Source organism: Eleutherodactylus coqui, chromosome 9, assembly GCF_035609145.1.
Source record: "Eleutherodactylus coqui strain aEleCoq1 chromosome 9, aEleCoq1.hap1, whole genome shotgun sequence".
Classification (NCBI taxonomy): Eukaryota; Metazoa; Chordata; class Amphibia; order Anura; family Eleutherodactylidae; genus Eleutherodactylus; species Eleutherodactylus coqui.
In genome coordinates, this window is record NC_089845.1 from 162,923,679 (window position 1) to 162,948,444 (window position 24,766).

General features: G+C 43.3%; 1 protein-coding gene across 1 annotated transcript in view; it reads left to right on the forward strand.

Annotated features, from left to right (window-relative positions):
- COL22A1 (collagen type XXII alpha 1 chain) overlaps positions 1–24,766 on the forward strand; it is a 355,966-nt gene that overhangs the window by 47,423 nt on the left and 283,777 nt on the right. The window lies entirely within an intron of this gene.

Here is a 24,766-nt window from a genome sequence, read left to right on the forward strand (position 1 = left end):
CTTATGCTCTACTGTTCTTTGCAGACAGGCCCCTGCTGTTTGTCTCGCACTGTTCAAAGTGATTGTTCTTCACCGCCTCAAGGTACCTTTACGTGGGATGACTGCTTGACATCAGAGCAATAGTCAATGCAGGCGGAGTGGGCCGGGGATCGAAGGATTGAGCGGCTCCTGTTTACACGGCAGAACTAAAAACCAAGCAAGCTCGTGTAAACAAGCCAGTGATTTTTCACTCCGTGCCCCGTCAGCGGCCGCATGCACATGGGGTAATTATAATTATTTTCTGTTTCCAACTAGAATTTGGGTGATAATTGCCCCGTGTAAAGGTACCTTAAGGCCTGCTCGACACGGCTGATATATCAAATTAGAGTGGTACAAGTGATGAACATGAAGCCCATCACCTTCTGTAGTCCCTATTTTGCCTTTCCTAAAAAGCTTTTCCTCACTAAGTCATATGGAATCCATGAAAATAAACTTGTGGGATGTTCCATTACATGCCATGTTACCCGCGGATGCAGCAATGAGTCGTGGAGGTCCCCAATGGCACGCAGGGTTTCTATCGGTTCATAATAACAGTGGGGCTCCACCATACAGAGTACATGAACATGACCATGATATGCGCATACAGCCCTGAGCTCGGAATATTCCAAACTGTTCAAAATAGTAATAGCATTTCTATGGTTCATGCTAAGACTGGATTAAGAGGGTTGTCCAGCCTCCCACTATTGGTGGCCTATCTCTAACATACACCACCAATATTACAGCAGCAAGCGTCCTCTGTCAGGAACCCCTGCCAATCAGCTGCTTGCAATGCTGATGTACTCTTGCTTGCAGCTAATTTCTGCAGGAAACAGACAGCTCTGTTCCTACTGAAGTGGCCAGGCCTGGTACTACAGCAACATTGCCATCGAAGTGAGTGGGAACTTGACATTCACTACCAACCTTGGCCACTGCAGTGGGAACGGAGCTGTCTGCTTCTTGTACATATAAGCTCAGTGCACTGGCCTGGTGAACAGCTGATTGGCAGTGGTCTTGAGCGGTGGTCCTGATCTGCTATTGATGACCGATCCTGAGGATAGTCATCAATAGTTTAAAGCTGGACAAACCCATTAAGGTTTGGTTGGAAAATCCTGCAGTCATCCAAACTACTGTATTGTCTGTTAGGGTTAGTACACTAGGGATATGGCTTCTGTTTTCAGGAAAATGGAGCCCACTGGCCAAATGCAACTGTCGTATGGTGGAACCCAGCGGCGCTATAATGGAAATGCATTTAGTTTCTGGCTGGCCACCATATTGTGAGACCCATAACTTTTTTAGATTTTGTCAATTGTGCTGTTTTTTGTCAAATGTCTATTTTTATTAGCCATCAAAAGGCCATCTTAAGGCTTATTCTGCAAGGGGAGAGGCGGGATGGGACGGGAGCTAGTGCACTGAGCTCCCACCCCCTTCCTGCCCTCTCTCCGCCCCTCGTGACTGTTTGCAATGGGGGAGAGGGGGCATGAGCAGAACTTAGCTCGGACCCCACCCCTCCCATTGCAAACAGTGGCAAGGGGCTGAGAGAGGGCGGGAAGGGGGCGGGAGCTCAGTGCACTAGCTTTCATCCCGTCCAGCCTCCTCCCCTTGCAGAGAGCGGCAGCGTATATCGGCCAGGCGTGAAAACCCGACCGATATACGCCCGTCTGAATAAGCCCTTACACTGTTAGTCAATATGTCACTTTTACTGCATTGTGAACACTGTAAGACCTAGATGGCACATTGCAGTGTTTTATCCCCACTTTAACATTTTTTACATTTTTTTTCGTACATAATATAGCAAATTAATTGGTACCATTGAAAAACACAACTCCTCTCGAAAACCCCAATCCCTCATATGGCTAAGTCAATGGAAAAATTAAAAAAGGTGCAGCTCTTGGAAAAAGGCACAGAGGAAAAAACAAAAATAAAAAACTTGAAAAATCTCGGGTTTTGAAGGGGTAAACCAAAATCGAAAATAGAAAACATTCCCTTTCAGGGGATGGGGGTGTTTGTCCTTATCTGTGTCTGGTTTGTCACTCAGACTAGTCGGGTCAGAGTCTCACGGTCAGAGATCAGGAGGTCGCTGGACATCGATCTGACCTTCCTAGCCACCAGCACAATAGGGGGTCACACAACGAGACCTCCACTTGTACCTCAATGACAATTTACAAAAATTATAGGTCCAAAATTTCAATACGTATCAAATTAGGTAAAACTAACAACAATAATAATCTAACGACTATATTAATGTACCCTGATGACATGACTGTGGGTCTGAGTGCGAAGAACTCTTCCCTATGATCTCAGCTGCCCTTTTATCTGATGATCCTTGTTAATAGAAATGCTTTATGCAGGTCTATTGTTTTCCTTTATCAGCCCACCTTCTAAGTGATGTATTACTCCCATATATAAAGTGCTAATATGGCTTCATTATGTCAACAGCATCTTGTTAATATGTCAAAATCCACGTTGATCAGATCTGCTGCAAATAATGGGGCCAGAGGTGTAACTATTCCACAAGTTCAGGACAGTGCTGGAGCTTTTCATGTCACATCATTCACAGGCCATCATGATTGATGTGGGAGCAACAACAGAGTCAGCTACGTCCAGACTTGTTAGACTAAATAAGGCCAGAAAAATTATTCTGTTTCAACTAGTCAGAGGCTTACTAAAATCACCCTGGTTACAAATGTACAGTGATAAATGTGTCTCTTTCCTTTAATTCAATATATACAAGAGTAAGGAAAAGAACCTAGATAATATAATCTAACTAAAATACTGCCCCTTATGTACAAGAATATAACTACTATAATACTGCCCCCTATGTACAAGAATATAACTACTATAATACTGCCTCCTATGTACAAGAATATATCTACTATAATACTGCCCCCTATGTACAAGAATATAACTACTATAATACTGCCCCCTATGTACAAGAATATAACTACTATAATACTGCTCCTATGTACAAGAATATATCTACTATAATACTGCTCCTATGTACAAGAATATAACTACTATAATACTGCTCCTATGTACAAGAATGTAACTACTATAATACTGCTCCCTATGTGCAAGAATATAACCACTATAATACTGCCCCCTATGTACAAGAATATAACGGCTATAATACTGCCCCCTATGTACAAGAATATAACTACTATAATACTGCCCCCTATGTACAAGAATATAACTACTATAATACTGCCCCCTATGTACAAGAATATAACTACTATAATACTGCCTCCTATGTACAAGAATATAACTACTATAATACTGCTCCCTATGTGCAAGAATATAACCACTATAATACTGCCCCCTATGTACAAGAATGTAACTACTATAATACTGCTCCCTATGTGCAAGAATATAACCACTATAATACTGCCCCCTATGTACAAGAATATAACTACTATAATACCGCCCCCTATGTACAAGAATATAACTACTATAATGCTGCCCCCATGTACAAGAATATAACTACTATAATACTGCTCCCTATGTACAAGAATATAACTACTATAATACTGCCTCCTATGTACAAGAATATAACTACTATAATACTGCCCCCTATGTACAAGAATATAACTACTATAATGCTGCCCCATGTACAAGAATATAACTACTATAATGCTGCCTCCTATATACAAGAATATAACTACTATAATACTGCCCTCTATGTGCAAGAGTATAACTACTATAATTCTGCCGCTATGTACAAGAATATAACTACTATAATACTGCCTCCTATGTACAAGAATGTAACTACTATAATACTGCTCCCTATGTGCAAGAATATAACCACTATAATACTGCCCCCTATGTACAAGAATATAACTACTATAATACTGCCCCCTATGTACAAGAATATAACGGCTATAATACTGCCCCCTATGTACAAGAATATAACTACTATAATACTGCCCCCTATGTACAAGAATATAACTACTATAATACTGCCTCCTATGTACAAGAATGTAACTACTATAATACTGCTCCCTATGTGCAAGAATATAACCACTATAATACTGCCCCCTATGTACAAGAATGTAACTACTATAATACTGCTCCCTATGTGCAAGAATATAACCACTATAATACTGCCCCCTATGTACAAGAATATAACTACTATAATACCGCCCCCTATGTACAAGAATATAACTACTATAATGCTGCCCCCATGTACAAGAATATAACTACTATAATGCTGCTCCCTATGTACAAGAATATAACTACTATAATACTGCCCCCTATGTACAAGAATATAACTACTATAATGCTGCCCCCATGTACAAGAATATAACTACTATAATGCTGCCTCCTATATACAAGAATATAACTACTATAATACTGCCCTCTATGTGCAAGAGTATAACTACTATAATTCTGCCCCTATGTACAAGAATAGAACTACTATAATACTGCTCCCTATGTACAAGAATATAACTACTATAATATTGCCCCCTATGTACAAGGATATAACTACTATAATGCTGCCCCCTATGTACAAGAATATAACTACTATAATACTGCCCTCTATGTACAAGAATATAACTACTATAATACTGCCCCCTATGTACAAGAATATAACTACTATAATACTGCCCCCTATGTACAAGAATATAACTACTATAATACTGCCCTCTATGTACAAAAATATAACTACTATAATACTGCCCCCTATGTACAAGAATATAACTACTATAATACTGCTCCTATGTACAAGAATATAACTACTATAATACTGCCCCCTATGTACATGAATATAACTACTATAATACTGCCCTCTATGTGCAAAAATATAACTACTATAATACTGCCCCCTATGTACAAGAATATAACTACTATAATACTGCTCCTATGTACAAGAATATAACTACTATAATATTGCCCCCTATGTACATGAATATAACTACTATAATACTGCCCTCTATGTACAAAAATATAACTACTATAATACTGCTCCTATGTACAAGAATATACCTACTATAATACTGCTCCTATGTACAAGAATATAACTACTATAATACTGCCTCCTATGTACAAGAATATACCTACTATAATACTGCTGCTATGTACAAGAATATAACTACTATAATACTGCCCCCTATGTACAAGAATATAACTACTATAATACTGCTTCCTATGTACACGAATATAACTACTATAATACTGCTCCCTATGTACAAGAATATAACTACTATAATACTGCCCCCTATGTATAAGAATATAAGTACTATAATACTGCCTCCTATGTACAAGAATATAACTACTATAATACTGTCCCTATGTACAAGAATATAACTACTATAATACTGCCCCCTATGTACAAGAATATAACTACTATAATACTGCTCCTATGTACAAGAATATAACTACTATAATACTGCTCCTATGTACAAGAATATAACTACTATAATACTGCCCCCTATGTACAAGAATATAACTACTATAATACTGCTCCTATGTACAAGAATATAACTACTATAATACTGCCCCCTATGTACCAGAATACAACTACTATAATACTGCTTCCTATGTACAAGAATATAACTACTATAATACTGTCCCTATGTACAAGAATATAACTACTATAATACTGCCCCCTATGTACAAGAATATAACTGCTATTATAGTATCTTTAAGTGTTAACTCTTGGCTCATAGGTTAAGATAAGTGACCATCGTTTCCTCTTCCAGTTTGGGGGGCCACACTGAACAGTCATGTCACTTCATGTGGTTTTGCTATATGTTGTCTATTACATACCGTAAATATCTGCATCTATTAATGGCTTAACAAGTGCTCATATCCAGACTGTAGATCTGCTCAATTTATTTTGGAAGGCACCGCTGTGTCCGGGCTCCTGTTCCTGCCGGCTCTATCAGGTTACAGGCTGCTCCTTGCGATGGGATGCCTGTTATTTATGACTGCAGGACTCCATTGGAGTCTATGGAAGTATTATGGGAACATTGCTGAGATGCAAACGGGTCTGTTTTATGCAGGAAAAGCAAAGTCAAAAATAAGAGCGGAGATTATAACAATATACATATATAAATAAAGAGGGGGGCGTCTGGGGTTACCGCACGACTGGCCAGAATACCTCGACTATTCATGTAATGGCACCGCATTAGAACAAAGTTTAATGGAAGTTAAGACCTTGAAGCTCTTAGGCCCTAATACAAAATCTGTAGCCCGACCCCCACTGACCGTGGGCCATTTATAATACTGATGCCTGCTGATGTGGTATGGGGACATTTTGACACCCCTCAGAGTCCAGAGCATCTGCTACCTCTGTACCCCTTCTTCCTCTGTGCCGCAGCATCTTGTAGAGCTACCAGAACCATCTTTCACCTGGCTCTGTCTTCTCCAAGACGCTGCTGTCAGTACATTGGCACCTCTGCAACACAGTTCACAGTTGCTTATGTCTGCTACTGTATTTATGTTATCAGCTTGGTTCTGGGACTGTATTTATTTGTATGCATTCAGGTTATGAGCTTGGCTCAGCTATTGTATCTATGTACTGAGCTCGCTTCTGATTATGTATTTTTGTACTGAGATTGGTTCTGATATTGTATTTATGTCATGAACTTGACTCTGATGCTACATTTATGTAACAAGCTTGGTTCTGGTGCTGTATTTATGCACTGAAGTAGTTGTGCTGTATTTATTTTAAGAGCTTGGTTCTGGGGCTGTATTATTGTATTTATTTGTGTGAATTTAGGTTATGAGCTTGGTTCAGGTAATGTATCTATGTACTAAGTTTGGTTCTGGTCATGTATTTATGTATTGAACTTTGTTTTGGTATTGCATTTATGCCATGAGCCTGACTCTGGAACTACATTTATGTAATGAGCTTGGCACTGGTGCTGTATTTATGTATTGTATTTACTCGTAAGCATTTAGGTTATAGGCTTAGTTCAGATGTTGCATGGGGGGGGGGGGGGGGGGATTCCACACAAGGTGCAATCTAACCTGGGGATGTGCTGCCGACAGCAGTGCAGGTCAATAGGGACCAAATGATTGTCTGATCAATCGTTCATCGCACAAAAGTTTGATTGACCCTTTGTGAAAGTCATTGAACTCCATTAGATGACGGCTATTCCAGTTTTGGGATAACATACTGTCTCTGGACCAATGGTGGGTTCTTCTCGTACTTCTTCTCTGCCAACCCTCCAATCTGACAGTTTCAGGTTCTGTTTTTGGCTGCTCAACATTTCTGTAACAATTCGCCAGCGCAGTACTGCGGGTCCAAGCGTGGGCATATGCCTTGCTGCTGATGGAGCGTGGCGGCCTCTGCCCGTACGGGGGTGACCCGTAGACATCAGTATCATCACATCTGCAGGACAGTGCTGTACAGAATGATCTGGGTGTGAATGGAGGGGATGGGACATCACCGACTATTCTGCGGCGGTGACAGCTTCCCTGACAGCCTGGAGTACAACACTGACCTGCGCCTCTATTATCTCCCCAACTGTTGTCACCGTCTCATAAGCCAGTGATGAAGAGTACAACTCTCCATAATCCCCTTCGCTTCCATGTCAGGCAGCTGCCAGCTCTGCGCCAGCCATCCAATTACCAGCACTTCATATTCAGATAATGCGGCGGTCCGCGCCGGCTGCACGTTAGATAATCTTTTGTTAAGTGTCTAAGCGGTCCAGACGGAGAGATTACACGGAGGGGACAAGGCCAATATTAAACAAGTCCAAATATCAAGTTGCACCCAAGATAACGTCTGTGAAATGCGTCGGCGTTTCCTGCCTGTCAGGATGCTTCCGCTATGGAGAGAGCTGGTCTTATAGCGCTGACGTATATGGTGTATCGTCAGCTTGGATTAGTTCTATCAAGATGAAGACATTAAGGGTTTGTTCACACGTAGCGGAAATTTACGCATGCACGGTTGGCGCTCCATTCATTTCAATGAGGCTGATGGAAATACTTGTTGCTCAGGTATCTCAGCAGTCCCACTGAAAGTGACCAGAGATCCACTCGGTCTCCTCCTCTCTACGAGGGGTGGTTTAACTCTGTGGTGGGGAGGAAGGGGAACATGGGATCCTCGTTCTCCAGATTGGCAGAGTTGTCAGCGGTGAGCCCCCAACCGATCAGCGTGTTATCCCCTATGCTGTGGTCTGCATTAGTTTAGGTCTCCAGTCTGAGGTCTGCATTAATTTCGGGCTTTGGTCTGGGGTCTGCATTAGTTTAGGGCTCTGGTCTGGGGTCTGCATTAGTTTAGGGCTCTGGTCTGAGGTCTGCATTAATTTAGGACTTTGGTCTGGGGTCTGCATTAGTTTAGGGCTCTGGTCTGGGGTCTGCATTAGTTTAGGGCTCTGGTCTGGGGTCTGCATTAGTTTAGGGCTCTGGTCTGAGGTCTGCATTAATTTAGGGCTTTGGTCTGGGGTCTGCATTAGTTTAGGGCTTTGGTCTGGGGTCTACATTAGTTTAGAGAGTCTAATGTCTGTATATATTTAGAGGGTCCGGTCTAGAGTCTATATTCACTTAGGGGTCTGGTCTGGGGTATTTTTTACGGGAGTGTGAGGTCTCTGCTTGTTTTAGTGGTCTGAATGTAACAGGTGGGTAAAAACTCCCAGACAGGGTAATTGGTAAGTGTCTTGCCAAACTATTGTAGTTTGGATCCCCGATGACTGTGGTTTGCCCTCTACTATAATGGTGAGCACTACTGCACTAGGTTCTATACTGGAAATGTAGGCATTTGCAGCCGTACGGTACTCACAAAGTCTAGGATACAGAAGTTTAGCAGTAACTGGTTTGTTTACTTGAACATGTTTGATGGTCGCGGTTCTGGTACAGAGAGGGAGGTCACGCTTAATGGTTCTCTTGGAGGGAGGCAAAGTTCCTGTAAAAGAGCAACAGCAGAACAGTGTTAAAAATCAATAGTGGTCCCTTTCCCCAGATATAGCTGTCCCTCTCGTCTTCTGGGCCACATCTCCCAGGCTTTTGGTGTGGGATTACCACCTACTATGACACCGTCAAGCTGAGTACCCATGCAGTGCCGACGGCACAGAGCCAACCTGTCCTGTGCAGCTTCTGCTCTCATCCTCTGTTGGACATGTTGTAGTTCAGCCACGTTGAGGCCAATTCCACAGGACCTTCAGTAACTGAAGGACATCTGGTGCATCCATAATGTGGTAGGTTGATCACCTGAGGGAACCAATGAAAAAATGGCACTTAGGGTAGGTTTATATGCTGACCCATAGCACGACACTGTCATTGGACCCTTTTCCCTTGGTGTAATGATATTGCAGGTCTTTGAGGTGTGAAATCCATTCTCCAAGTTACTTCCACCCACTGATGGTTGCATCAAGTAGAACGGAGCCCCTTCGGCCCCTATAGTGATCATACGCAGGCGCTAGATCATGGAGTCACAGCGTCCCGCCACTACAGGTGAGGGGCCTTGTGCAGATTTTGCTCTGGTGTTGTGTATAACTTCCATCTTTGATCCTTTTATTATGGATTGATCCAAGGAGAGTTCTGCAGGGCGGGGGGCAATCTCTGTGCCCTCTCTTCAGCCTGGCACCAGACCGGGGTCCATTCACATGCAAAGTACTTAGACAGTCCGGGATATGGTGACGTTAGTTGTGATACAAGTCAGTCAAGAGTAAATGACAGTTAGTGGCCTCCATCTGGAGAAGGTTATTGTAAAAGGTCGGCAGCAGGTCTACCCCATAACTACTAGGCAAGAAGTTATAAGGATCTCCCCCTATTATACGTCCTGACCCACCATGTACAACGTGAGGGGGGAAACAGAGTAGACACAGGGATAATGTACGGAGGACATATTCAGTATACATAGTATGGAACAGAGATAGATACTGTGTTTCCCCGAAAATAAGACAGTGTCTTATATTAATTTTTCTTCAAAAAGGTTTAACCTATTTACATGTATAGCTGCCTGGACACTATTTAAATTGACTTTTTTTAAATTAACTGTTAGCAGGGATTAATTTTGGAGTAGGGCTTATATTTCAAGCATCCTCAAAAAGCCTGAAAAACCATTTTGCATCCTCAGAATTCTGGAAAATCATGCTGTGTCTTATTTTCAGGGAAACAGGGTAGATAGATAGATAGATAGATATTAGATAGATAGATAGATATGAGATAGTTATGAGATAGATAGATAGAGCGATAGATATAAGATAGATAGATAGATAGATAGATAGATAGATAGATAGATAGATAGATAGATAGATAGAGAGATAGAGAGATAGATATGAGATAGATAGATAGATAGATAGAGAGATAGATAGATATGAGATTGATAGATAGATAGATATGGGATAGATATGATTGATAGATAGATAGATAGATATGAGATAGTTATGAGATAGATAGATAGAGAGATAGATATAAGATAGATAGATAGAGAGATAGATAGATATGAGATAGATAGATAGATAGATAGATAGATAGATATGAGATAGATAGATAGATAGATAGATAGATAGATAGATAGATAGATAGGAGATAGATAGATAGATAGATAGGAGATAGATATGGGATAGATAGATAGATAGATATGATTGATAGATAGATATGATTGATAGATAGATGTGAGATAGATAGATAGATAGATAGGAGATAGATAGATAGATAGATAGATAGATAGATAGATAGATAGGAGATAGATAGATATGGGATAGATAGATAGATAGATAGAGAGATAGATAGATATGAGATAGATAGATAGATAGATAGATAGATAGATAGATAGATAGATAGATGGGAGATAGATAGATAGATATGGGATAGATAGATAGATAGATAGATAGATAGATAGATAGATAGATATATATGAGATAGATAGATAGATAGATAGATAGATAGGAGATAGATAGATAGATAGGAGATAGATAGATATGAGATAGATAGATATGTGATAGATAGATAGATAGATAGATAGATAGATAGATAGATAGATATGAGATAGATAGATAGATAGATAGATAGATAGATAGATAGATAGATAGATAGGAGATAGATAGATAGATAGATGGATAGATAGATAGATAGAGAGATAGATAGATATGAGATAGATAGATAGATAGATAGATGGGAGATAGATAGATAGATATGGGATATATAGATAGATAGATAGATATGAGATAGATAGATAGATAGATAGGAGATAGATAGATATGAGATAGATAGATAGATAGATAGGAGATAGATAGATAGATAGGAGATAGATAGATATGAGATAGATAGATATGTGATAGATAGATAGATAGATAGATAGATAGATAGATAGATAGATAGGAGATAGATAGATAGATAGATAGATAGATAGATAGATAGATAGATAGATAGATAGATAGATAGATAGATAGATATGGTATACTCTTGCCCGGTCATTGCCCTGCAGATCCGCTCTCACCTTTCATTAACCCTTCATATAATCATTCCATTCCCATTCAGCAACTATAAGTACAGTTTAGTGAAGCTCCTCCGGGAGACGCTCCGGTTTGGTCGGAGTTATTTTTATGTGAAATTACAGTTCTAGTGTTACATGGAGTCTCGTAGCGGCGCACAGAGGAGGCTTCCTGGCAGCGACATCGCACCATCTGAGCACTGAAAGAAGGAAAGCCCATTAACTTCCAAGAGGCGACCTTACCTCCTGACCTATGAAGGCTCCTCCGGGCTTCTTCATTAGTAGTCTAAGCTCTAATACAAGATTGATGTCTCCTCCAGACATATGCAGTGAAATTCCTTTAATCTGGCACTTGATAGCTCTGCGGTGGTTGGGCAGAGTTGGGCAGAGTTCTCCAGCTGGGTAATGCTGAATCTTCCAAGACAGCGAGAGAGATGAGAGGGATTCAGATGTAGCAAAGTGGGACTTGACACTTAAAAGGAATCTGTCCCCATAGAACAGCCCCATAAACTAATGGCCCTTTTACACGGGGCAACCTGTCAGGCGCAGATACCGACAGTCGTCCCAGTGATGATCATCCCTCTGGTTTTACGCAGGAACTATCATCCTTGAGTGAATGGAGATGCAGCGGGCGAGGGATCGTTCCAGTTGCCCACCTCCATTCCCAATGAACAGGCAGTCACTCATAGATGCACAACTGCCTGTTTACACGGCCGATCCGTCATTCAGTAGCGAGTGGGAGTTGGGGATGTCAACTTGGTTCACGATAGCTCTAAACTGTAACCCCCATCTGCTATGCCACAAGTGAAAAGGGTGAAATAGGTGGAATAGGGATGATGGTGGTGGCAGTTCGTGATGCCAGTCCATAGCAGACCAGAATGAGGTGCAGCCAGGGAGTTACACCCCCACCCAGTTGTACTATGAACAAAGTTTTTGGGTTGTTGGGGGTTGCCGTCCCTTCCCCCAGAGGGCGGTATAGTACATGGCAAGTGTTCCCTACTGATAAGGAGCTCCAGGAGTCGGCGTAAAGATGAAACAGATAAAACTCACTTTTATTTGCAGATTCAGGAAAATACGACAACGTCCAATATAGACTAATCCCCACCCACGGTAATCCGGAGTTTGGTGACTGGAGAAACCGCTCTCGGAAGAATGCGTCGTATCAAACACTGCCGATACCGCGCTCTATATCTAGTGTCGTATCTAGCACCTACTCTCAGACGTGGGATGTGACTGTCCTGTTTCAGCTTTTCTTTAGATCTCTGTGCTGGCAGGTTCCCTTGAAGGTGTTATTATAGCTTTATTTGTCCTTTCAATAGCTTTTCAGTGGCTTAAGGCTGCGTATTTCATGGACTGTAAATGTATCCTCCCATGTGAATGATCCCTAAATGTAACCATGCCTTACATGGTTGTGGAGCCCCCTGCACTATGATGGGGTTTCTCCCCTTCCACTTCTTCAGCACTCAGCTTCCCACCTAGGAGGGTGGCTAGGGTGCCCGGGTAGGGGTCGGAACTGTGCCATCACTTGTGAGCTGCTGAACAGAATGATTTGGAGGTGTGCCAGAGCTCAGAAAGCAAGATGGTGTCTGCTTCCTGTGCTGGCGTCACCCCCTCTGCCAAGTGCTGGCTGCATCCTCTAAGAAAAGTGGAGAGTCAGTCCTGGTTACGGGCCACATAAAATGATGTGGTGGGCCAGGTTCAGCCTGAGGGCCTTGAGATTGACACATGCTGGGGCTGAAGGTAAGTGGCCTTGGACTCCCCATAATCCACAACCGGTTCTGATAATTGCTGCTTCTGATATGAGAGTCAAAATGGTTGTGACCTCCCAAAAAATCTATAAAACCTAAGCAGGTAAGTGGTTGAGGGTGATCGGAGCCGGGATGTCAACCACGTCATGAGAGTAGCAGGAATGTGCAGCAGGATAACAGCGGAGCTGTGTCACCTTATCTGTGTCTCCTCGGAGCGGTGAGGGTGCCGCGGACTCCCATCACTTGTCACAACCTGTTCACGTTCTTATCACTTCGCACTCTTGTAACGTAAGACGCTACGGGCAACCGAGCGGCAGCAATTATTTACAAGAGTAATTAGTAATCCATTCAAAAATGGTTTAATGAGATAGAAAATGCTGCAAGACCCAGTAGAGCGGCCACAGATCAACGAGTACCGGGAAAAAAAACTCCAAAATATGAGGGGGGCACATTTAACCCCTTCAGGACCTGAGATTTTTCTTTTTTCGTTCCCCCCTTCCAAGAGCCATAACTTATTACATTCTCCACTGGGAGGTCGTATAAGGCTTTGCTCTGTGCGGGACAAGTTTATTTTTTAAGGGTCCCACTATATGTACCATAAAATGTGAAATAAAACTTTTAAAAACTTTTAGGTGTGGATCACTCCTACTCAGGCTCGGATGGCTTAGTCCAGCGCAGCAAACCTCATTGAAGGCTACATTGGTGGATCTGGCAATAGCGGATGTGTGGACGGAGAATCATAGTGTTAGAAGGGGTTACACTTTCTTTCCCGCACCACATAAGTCGTACTCACGCATAGATTGGACTCTCATATCCACCTCGATTTTACCAGCACTGGTTCAGGCCTGACATATTCCGTGTGCCTGGTCGGGCCATGATATAGTTATGTCACATTTCTTGGATCAATTTCCACATACACATCTGGCAAGGTGGCGGCTTAATGAAGCCCTCCTTAAAAATCCAGTGTCCCATTCCCAAATTCAAGATCAACTTAACACATACCTTGATACTGATGCCAACCTTGACTCACAACCAGTTTGGGTTTGGTTAGCACTAGAGATGAGCGAGCATACTCGTCCGAGCTTGATGCTCGTTCGAGTATTAGGGTGCTCGAGATGCTCGTTACTAGAGACGAACACCACACGGTACTCGTCTCGATTAAACGAGCACTGACCATTGAATTCAATGGAGCCGGCAATACAGCCGGCTCCATTGAAAGCAATGGGCTGCCGGCGAGCGCTGGATGAATTGTTGGGAAGGGCTTAAATATATAAGCCCTTCCCTGCAATTCATCCAGAAATGTGCAAAAATAAAAAAAATATATACTCACCTTGTCCCGGCAGAACGATGTTAGCCCATTGAATTCAATGGAGCCGGCAATACAGCCGGCTCCATTGAAAGCAATGGGCTGCCGGCGATCGCGGGATGAATTGTCAGGAAGGGCTTAAATATATAAGCCCTTCCCTGCAATTCATCCAGAAATGTGTAAAAATAAAAGAAATATATATACTCACCTGGTCCCGGCAGACGGAGTTCAGCGCGGCCGGCGGCAGTCCTCCTGAACTGCTCTGAACAGCTGTGAGTAGTATTCAGCAGCCGGGGATTTAAAATCCCCGCCTGCTGAATGAGCTGCCTCTAATTGGTCACAGCCTGACCAATCAGAGGCAGATCTCACTCACACACCCATTCATGAATTCATGAATGGATGAGTGACTGCTGCCTCTCATTGGCTCAGCGCAGGGAGCAATCTGATTGGTCCCGCTTAGCCATTGAGAGGCAGCAGTCACTCACCCATTCATAAATTCATGAATAGGTGTGTGAGTGAGATCTGCCTCTGATTGGTCAGGCTGTGACCAATCAGAGGCAGCTCATTCAGCAGGCGGGGATTTTAAATCCCCGGCTGCTGAATACTACTCACAGCTGTTCAGAGCAGTTCAGGAGGACTGCCGCCGGCCGCGCTGAACTCCGTCTGCCGGGACCAGGTGAGTATATATATATTTTTTATTTTTACACATTTCTGGATGAATTGCATGGAAGGGCTTATATATTTAAGCCCTTCCCGACAATTCATCCCGCAATCGCCGGCAGCCCATTGCTTTCAATGGAGTCGGCTGTATCGCCGGCTCCATTGAATTCAATGGGCTAACATCGTTCTGCCGGGACAAGGTCAGTATATATATATTTTTTATTTTTACACATTTCTGGATGAATTGCATGGAAGGGCTTATATATTTAAGCCCTTCCCGACAATTCATCCCGCAATCGCCGGCAGCCCATTGCTTTCAATGGAGCCGGCTGTATTGCCGGCTCCATTGAATTCAATGGGCTAACATCGTTCTTCTCTGCCACAGCTGTTACAGCTCTGTGGCAGAGGAGAACGATCTTTATGCTGACAGTGGGGGGGGGGGGGGGGTCTCACTCTTGCCACTATTGTGGCTTAATAGTGGGACCTGGGAACTTGAGATGCAGCCCAACATGTAGCCCCTCGCCTGCCCTATCCGTTGCTGTGTCGTTCCCATCACTTTCTTGAATTTCCCAGGTTTTCACAAATGAAAACCTTAGCGAGCATCGGCGATATACAAAAATGCTCCGGTCGCCCATTGACTTCAATGGGGTTCGTTACTCGAAACAAACTCTCGAGCATCACTGAAAGTTCGACTCGAGTAACGAGCACCCGAGCATTTTGGTGCTCGCTCATCTCTAGTTAGCACACAAAGCGTTCATTAAAATCGCATCGCACATTACGTGAGAGAAAATCAGGAAAATAACCGACTTGGAGAGACGATTGAACGTCCTGGAGCGAGCGAACCGACAGCTCCCGAGCCTAGCCCTGATAGAGAAATAAGAGATGTTAAGCTCCAGCTGAATCTACTCTACACATCCCAGGCTGGGAGGGCCCTTCAGTGGCACAAGCCCGTTATTACCGGCTGGCTAACAAACCCAATACACTATTAGCTGTGAGGTTGTGGCAAAGAGAAAGACTCAACACAGTCTATTGTATTCGATCCAGCAATGGGAGCTGCACCTCAAACCCCACACAACTGAGCAAACATTCTCAGACCTCCATAGCGCACTCTATACATATACACCACAGAGGAACCCAGTAGCTCCACAGTGCTTCCTAGAAGGGATCTTCCTACCACAATTAGACCCAAATCAACAATCCGATTTCAATCAACCCATTGAGGTGGAGGAAGTAGAAGAAACCATATAAAAACTAAAATTGGGTAAAGCCCAGGGCCTGATGGGCTGACTGCTCTCTATTATAGAAAAGTTGCAGAGTCCCTTATCGATCCCTTGGTTTGTCTGTACCGTGACCTATTATCGGGACTACGAATACCTGAGGAGTTTATAGAGGCGCACATAATGGTAATCCCTAACCCCAATAAACCACCCCAAAGAACTACCGCCCCATATCTCTCCTAAATCTGGTCTTTAGAATATTTACTAGTATCCTTGCCACCCGGTTAAATAAGCTCCTTCCCTCCCTGATCCTTTAAAGACCAAGTAGGTTTTATACCTGCACGCCAAGCCGCTGACAATGGCGGAAAAATTCTGAACCTTGTTCATATTTCACGCTCCCAAAATTCACCATTGCTCCTTCTAGTACTTGACATAGAAAAGGCATTTGACAGCCTATCTTGGGAATACCTATTTGCCGTCTTGAACGAGATGGGGGTGGGAGGTCCATACGTGGCGTTCCTGAGATCCCTATACTCTAGTCCGTCTGCAAAACTAAAGCCTCCCAGCTCAGAGAACCATTCGATCCCTATTCAAAGGGGGGCAAGACAAGGTTGCCCATTATCCCCAGCTCTATTTGCACTCGCGATGGAACCCCTAGCTTGCCTAAATAGACAAAACCCAAATATACCAGATCTTAATTGTGGTGATAGAGAGTTCTAGTTAAGTCTGTTTGCAGACGATATTCTGCTTTCTCTCACTAGGCCCCTGACCTCATTGCCCAACCTGATTAAAACCCTTGACTCCTTTGCGGAGGTGTCGGGTCTAGCAGTCAATATGGATAAGACAGAGACTCTTTATATTAATGTTCCCAGTCCGATGAAAAAGCTGATTGACTTTAACTTCGGGTCACACGCTCCCTTCCACTATCTTACTTACTTAGATATAAAGCTTACCTCTGACCTGGCCTCACTGTACAGGTGGAACTATCCCCCATTATTTAAATCTATTAAGGCAGACTTGAAAAGATGGGATCAACCCGCCCTGTCCTGGATTGGACACATAAACGCTATTAAAATGACGCTACTGCCACGTCTCCTGTACCTCTTCCTATGCCTCCCCATCAACATCCCTACAGTTGAATTAAAAGATATCCAACAGGCGGTTTTCAGATTTATCTGGCGAGGGAAGAGACCTAGAATCTGCCAAAATATTAGGCACATCACAGACTGGTGGGCAGGTTGTCTGTCCCCAACTTCCAAAAGTATTATGTGGCGGCCCAATTATCCCAGATCCCCCCAATGTTTGCTTGGACTGGAGCAACTCTTTGGGCAGAAAGGGAATCTTCTATGATAGCCTCGGTGGGCCTACATACAGTTTTCTGGGATAGGAGCTTCAAGGCATCAGCCCTACGTCTGTTGTCACCACTGACCACAGATCTCTGATATCTGGAGAAAGACTAGATTCAAATATTCTTTGATGCCAGGCCTCCCTATCCTTATGCCCATTTTCCCTGATCAGGGCTCCCCCGATCACTCATCAGAAGACCTTCGGCTGGTGGAGACGCAGGGGTATAGTTCACGTAAACCACATCATGCATTTTCAAAAACTGCTTAGTATTCCTCAGATTGTTGAGAAATACGATGTCCCTGACAACCGATGGTTTGAGCTTCACCAGATCCACAGTTATGTCGGATCACTACGGCCTACGTCATCCCCTATATCTAACTATTCTACATTTGAATGGTTTTGTCTCTGGAGCCCCCTTCAACCAGGAATTATCTCTTACCTCTATACAACAATGAACCCCCCCCCCCCCCCAGCCGGCGCATGCACAGAGCAGAGTCGGTGCGCCGGGAGTGATATTTCTGTGTGGGGCTCTGTGAGACCGGCACGGAAATAGAATATGCCGCGATTTGTTTTCCGCGCGTGTTTTCACGAGGACAAATCGCGTCCATCTGCATAGGATTGCGTTTTGTAATGCAACCCTATGCAGACGGGCATGGGCGGAAATTCTGCGGTAAATCCACCCATGTGCAGGTGGCCTTAGGTGGAAAAAAATGCAATTGTGCTACTTTTGGTGAATTTAGTTTTTACAGTGTTCCCAGCACAGTGACAACTCTGTCCGGTACAATTACGGTGACACCAAATTAGTACAGTTTTTTTTCATGTTTTTCTATTTTTAAAAGCTAAATAAAATCTATTCTTAAACAAAAAGTGCTTTCTGTCGCCATATTCTGAGGCCTGTAATTTTTTTTCCATGGACTGGGCTGAGGGCTCGTTTTTTTGCTGTATGGGCTGTAATTTTTACTACTTATCTTGGGAAATATATATCTTTTTTGATTACCTTTTATTCAAACTATTTGGGAGCTGGAATAGCAAAAAAAAAAAAATCGCTATTTTGGCATTTTGTTCTTCTTTTTAACAGCCTTCACTATGTGGGATAAATATTATGATATTTTATTATTACTGCCATTTTTGTAAATAGCGATACCAAATATGTGTTGTTGTTGTTTTACTTTTTCTCTGTTAAAAAATTTTATGAAATCTTTTTTTCTACTCTTTTAATTAGTCCCCATGGAGGACTTGAACTTGCGATCATTTGATTGTTTGTGCTATCTACTGCAATACTTCAGTATTGCACTATATAGAAATTTTCGATGCTGCCTTTCATAGCCTTCATTGGACTCCAGGCTGCAACGCTGGTACATGGGTTAACAATGGGTGTGCGAAGGGGTCACCTCCCCCCCAACACTCTGGCCCAGTCACTGTTTTGTTACACAGTCAGCTTTGACTACAGCATCTACAGAGTTAACTGCTGCGATCTAAGCTAACTCTGATCGCTGGTGGCTGTCGGCTGTCAGAAACAGCTGACGAATGCTGCTTATGTTACAGACTTTGCTTTAATGTCGGCTTTATACACCTTTCACAACCAGTTGATGTAAATTTACCATCGGCGGTCGTGAAGGCTTTTTTGAGATAGAAAATGATACAAGATCCATCACAGTGGATACAAAACAAGTGATACAAGAAAATGTATCAACATCTTAACCTTTAAACAGGTTGTCAATGATTAGAAAGCCTTGGCCACCTTCTACCAGAAATAGCACCACACCTGTCCACATGTTGTTCCTGGTATTGCTGCCCAACTCTATTGAAGTGAATAGGATTGAGCTGCAATACCACACACAACCTGTGGAAAAGTGTGGCACTGTTTTTGAAAGCCCATTCTTTTCTTAAAACCCTTTTATACAGTCCAGTGATGGTGTATGGGGGTTCGTTAGCTCATTCCCAATGTAAACAGGATATCAATCAGTTAACAAATGAGCTTTTGACCGATGCCATCTTTGTGCAGCATGAAAAATGAGCCTTTTTGGTAGCACCCCTCGCTATGTGAATGGGGATGTTCTGCCAACAGCGATGGAAGAATGAACAACCATTCGTCCTCTGTGGTCCCTGAATTGGGCTGTATAAAAGACCCAGGTAAACGAGCACTGATCACAATGATTGCCACTTGTCAAACAACTGTATCGACCCTCTTAAGAGGACCCTTATTTCGGACAACCCCTTCCTGTTCCATGCTGTACATGTTTGGCATGAAGACGGCATGGGCTCAACAGCTAAGTTCGTACCATGTGTGCCACCCAGGCCAGACTAGGAGGGGAATAAGCAGCAAGGGAAAATTTGAGATGGTAGGCACGGTGGCTCTGCTGCTCCCCTGTGCTGTGGCATCGCTGCGATCAGTGGTGAAATTTGGCAGTTCTTATTGTGTGCTTCCCGCTGAGTAGGGTGAGATGTTAGTTTGTCGTGACGCCAGCTCACATATGGGTAGGGACCTGTTTCGAGCAAAACAATAAAATACAAAAAATTGGACAAATAAGCAAATATGGGGTAGTAGTCCTGACTATCCTGTGGGTATAGTGTGGTACCTCAGTGCAACTGTTATGGATGGTGGGAATCACTCCAGGAAGCAGACTTAGATGGTGAAAGCAGTTTAACAGTTTTAGACTGCTTTCACACGGGCTACAAAATCGCATGATCTTGTAGCAATGCGACGGTGCTACAAAACACATATATGAGAAGCCCAGGGTTTTAAATGGGTTCTGTCACACGAGCGACATTTTGTAGCCTGCGACATTGCTAGAATACAAAATCGCAGCATACACTATACAGTCGGAATTTTTTTCGGCAGCCAATGTTTTCCTATGGATCCATCCATTCTGTTGCATCACATTGCACGAAAACGTGGTCTTCGAGCGGTGCGATGTAACTTTTACAGTAGGAAATCCTACTGTAAAAGCCCTATAATAAGCCCTAACTGCATTAAAAAAAACAAAAGCAAATACATCACCTAAGTTGCGCTGTCTGTCTCCGTCGCAGGTCTTCTCTGCATCTCTGGCACTTGTCTTCAGTGTTCAGGCATGGCTTCCTTGAACACCCCTGCTTTCAGGAAGCGCTGCCTCTGATTGGTTCTTGAGCACCGCGGCTCAGCCAATCAGAACCAGCGCTCAATAAACCAATCACACCCATTCAAGCCCCCACATCCGAAAATCCCGGCAAAACAGTGCTACAAAGTCGCGTGACTTTGTGGAACCACACAGGACTTTGAAGCGACTCAAAATCATCATATCTCCGCCAGAAAACGCAGAACACTGATGCAATTTTGCTGCAATTTTCTTGCAGCGATGTCACCCGTGTGAAAACGGCCTTATTGAGAGAGAGAGTTCTTGACTTGGCAGCAGTTACACAACTTGAATCACATTTACTTGAAGGAGATGAAGGCCACCTGACATTAGAAAAACACTTGGATTACACTTGAGAGCTGAGAGTTAGTTTCCCTTTCTTGACTTCCTGACTTTACACTCCAGCTTTACTTCTCTGGCTGGGATTACACTGACTGTTTCTGATTTGCTTGTAGCTTCTTGTTGCAGTCCTCTCTTGGACTAAACTCATTTCCATTTCTTTCTCTATCTCTCTCCACTGCTACCTTCTGCTGAACAACTTGTTTTTGGTTACTCACACTTTCATTTTCTCTTCCCTTGATCTCCTTGTTTCTCCCCGGTCTCTATCTTAGGCTGCCCTGGACTAGACTCTCTCCAGGCCTGGACTAGACTGGCTAACCCCACCCACTCTCTACCTTTTATACCTTCTCATTCAAACAATTCTAAACTAAGGGAAATATGACTATCCAATGCCAGAACTAGCTAGGGTGATTGACAGGCATTTGAATAGGCTAGGGTGTATTCTGCAAAGTCATGCAGGGTTAGGCGGTAGGAACACTTTAATTAACTCCTCGTTGACCATTTAATGTCACACACACCCAATTACAATGGAGGAATATGAACAATAACATCATAACATTTCATAATCCTTATACATTATATTAACACCCGATTGTAAGGCACTAGTTGGTGCAGCAGGTGCTGGAGTACCAAGCTCTGGGGTACTACACATATGCAGTGGGAGCCAGCTGGGATTGACAGCCAGGGTACCGTTGCAACAGCAGGATCGGATGTTCCCGATGTTCACCCCTTACATGTCGTGATCAGTGTTTATCATGGCATGTAAAGAGTTAAGGCTGATGTTAAACGGAATGTTTATCATTCAAAAAATAATTCAAAGGAGTAAAAGTGAAGGATGATCCTTTAGTCTAAACGTGCATAATAAAGCAAAAAACATATTTGGTATTGCTGCATCTGTAGAAGTCCGATCTATCAAAGTAACGCATTATTTACCCCGCACGATGAATGTCGTCAGGAAAAAAAAACCCCAGAACTGCGCTTTTTTGGTCACTCCGTTTCCAAGAAAAAATGTAATAAAAAGCTATCAAAAAGTCGCATTCACTCCAAAATGATATCAATAAAAACCACAGGATATCCCGCAAAAAATGAGCCCTCGCACCGCTATGTTGACGGAAAAATAAGAAAGTTATTGCAATCGGAAAATGGCGGCAGAAAATAATTTAAAAAACTTAAATATATTTGAGAGCAAATAATAGTAGTACAGAAAAAAAAATAAAAAAAAATTTGGTATCGCAGTAATCGTACTGACCCGTAGAGGACAGTTATCATTGTTGCAGTGCGTACGCCGTAGAAACAAGACCCTCCCAAAGATCGCAAAATTTAATTTTTTTCCATTTCACTCCACTTACCATTGAAGAATACAACTCGCCCGCAGACATCTACGACAGTTACATAAAAAAGTCATGATTTTTAACCCTTTGCAATCCAATTTTGGATTCAGGGCTTCCTAGGGGGCTTTCTCTTTCTGCCATTATACAATGGCACCATCTGCTGGCTAGAGCCAGTGCTGCAGTATGTGACATGCTGGAGAGGCCCCCAACAACCGAGCGGCCAGTAATCTACAGGAAGAATACCCTGCCGGATGTCTTCCAACATCAGAGCTGTACAGCCTTCAATCAGAATGTCTTTAGACGTCAGACAGTGGATTGGAAAGGGTTAAAAGAGGGAGGAAAGACAAAAATGGAAAAAAGGGGCCGCGTCCTTAAGGGGTTAAACAGCGCTCATTCAGTCGCTCTGATTCACTTATACAGCCATTGTTAAAGACTGAACAATTCTGACCGATTTCTTGTTGGACCGAGCCAACGATGCATCTGCCTAAACAGGCGTGTAAAAGGGCCCAGAAGAAGGGAACTCCCTCTCCCATGCAAGAGAGGACCGATAGGGTGCCAAGGCTTTCAATGTGAATGGAGGTTATACACTGTAGTACCGGAGTACTGCAGAGTATTATCTGATTATAAGACTGCAGGTGCAATTCACCTACAGACACAGAGAAATGTGAAAAAAGTAAAAATAGGAAAAACTTTTTTGTGCACTTATCTTTTATTTTAAATAAACAAAATATACGTTTGGCCTCGCCGCATCGGTAACGACCCGCGCAATAAAGTGAATATATGTTTTATCCTGCACAGCAAACGCAATACAAAAAAAAAGCAGAATCAAAATCCATTTTTTTGTTCACTTTGCCGCCCCCCAAAAATGCTAAATAAAAGTGATAAGAAAGTCATATAGAGTACTAATAAAAACTGCAGTTCGCCACACAACCCTCATACGGCCGAGTCGATGGAGGAATAAAAACGTTGTGGCTTTTGAAAAGTGGAGATGAAAATCCTCCAAAAAAATGTTGCTTCCTTTAACCCAAAGTTGGCCGTACACTTAAGGGGTTAAAGGATGCATGGTGACTGGTTGCTATGGACAACAAGGCCAGTTCTTCAGTTTGACAGTTTTGACAGATGAGGCCTGTGTGTTTTTGTAGATGCTACATCACTTCCCTCCAGTGAAGCCCGAGAATTTGTGGAGTAAACCACAAAATTGTAAGGAGTAGTAATTACTGCGTGCGATGAGCGGTCTGTGATGGCGGAGGAGCACAATTACAGGTTTGGGTTCCTCCTCCCTTCCCCTCAAATGTTTTCTCTTTCTGACTACAAAGGCAGGAAATGTCTGGGGGAGCAATAACTACAGATCCCGTCAACTACTGTAACTTCATCATGGCGCTTCGTAAGGTGGAGGCACTGCTGGCGGCAGGCATATTGTATGCATTTGGGGCTGCTATGAGGGCAATGAAAGTGTCAGACTGCTCTCACATCGGTGTTGGGATCAGTTCAGGTGAGGCTGCTCTCACATCGGCATTAGGGTCAGTTCAGGTGAGGCTGCTCTCTCAATAGCGTTGGGATCAGTTCAGATGAGGCTGCTATCACCCCGGCGTTAGGGCCAGTTCAGGTGAGGCTGCTCTCGTGCCAGCGTTAGGGTCAGTTCAGGTGAGGCTGTTCTCGCACCGGCGTTAAGGTCAGTTCAGGTGAGGCAGCTCTCGCATTGGTGTTGGGATGAGTTCAGGTGAGGCTGCTCTCACATCGGTGTTGGGATCAGTTAAGGTGAGGCTGCTCTGGCATTGGCATTAGGGTCAGCTCAGGTGAGGCTGCTTTCACACTGGTGTTAGGGTCAGTTCAGGTGAGGCTGCTCTCACATCGGTGTTGGGATCACTTCAGGTAAGGCAACTTTCACACCAGCGTTAGAGTCAGTTCAGATGAGGCTGCTCTCACAATGGTGTTGGGATCAGTTTAGATAAGGCTGCTCTCGCACTGGCGTTAGAGTCAGTTCAGGTGAGGCTGCTCTCGCACTGGCATTAGGGTCAGTTCAGGTGAGGCTGCTCTCACATCGGTGTTGGGATCACTTCAGGTTAGGCAGCTTTTACACCAGCAGTAGGGTCAGTTCAGATGAGGCTGCTCTCACAATGGTGTTGGGATCAGTTCAGGTAAGGCTGCACTCACACCGGGATTAGGGGCAGTTCAAATGAGGCTGCTTTCACATCACTGTTGGGATCAGTTTAGGTGAGGCTGCTTTCACACTGGTGTTAGGGTCAGTTCAGGTGAGGCTGCTCTCACATCGGTGTTTGGATCACTTCAGGTGAGGCTGTTTTCACA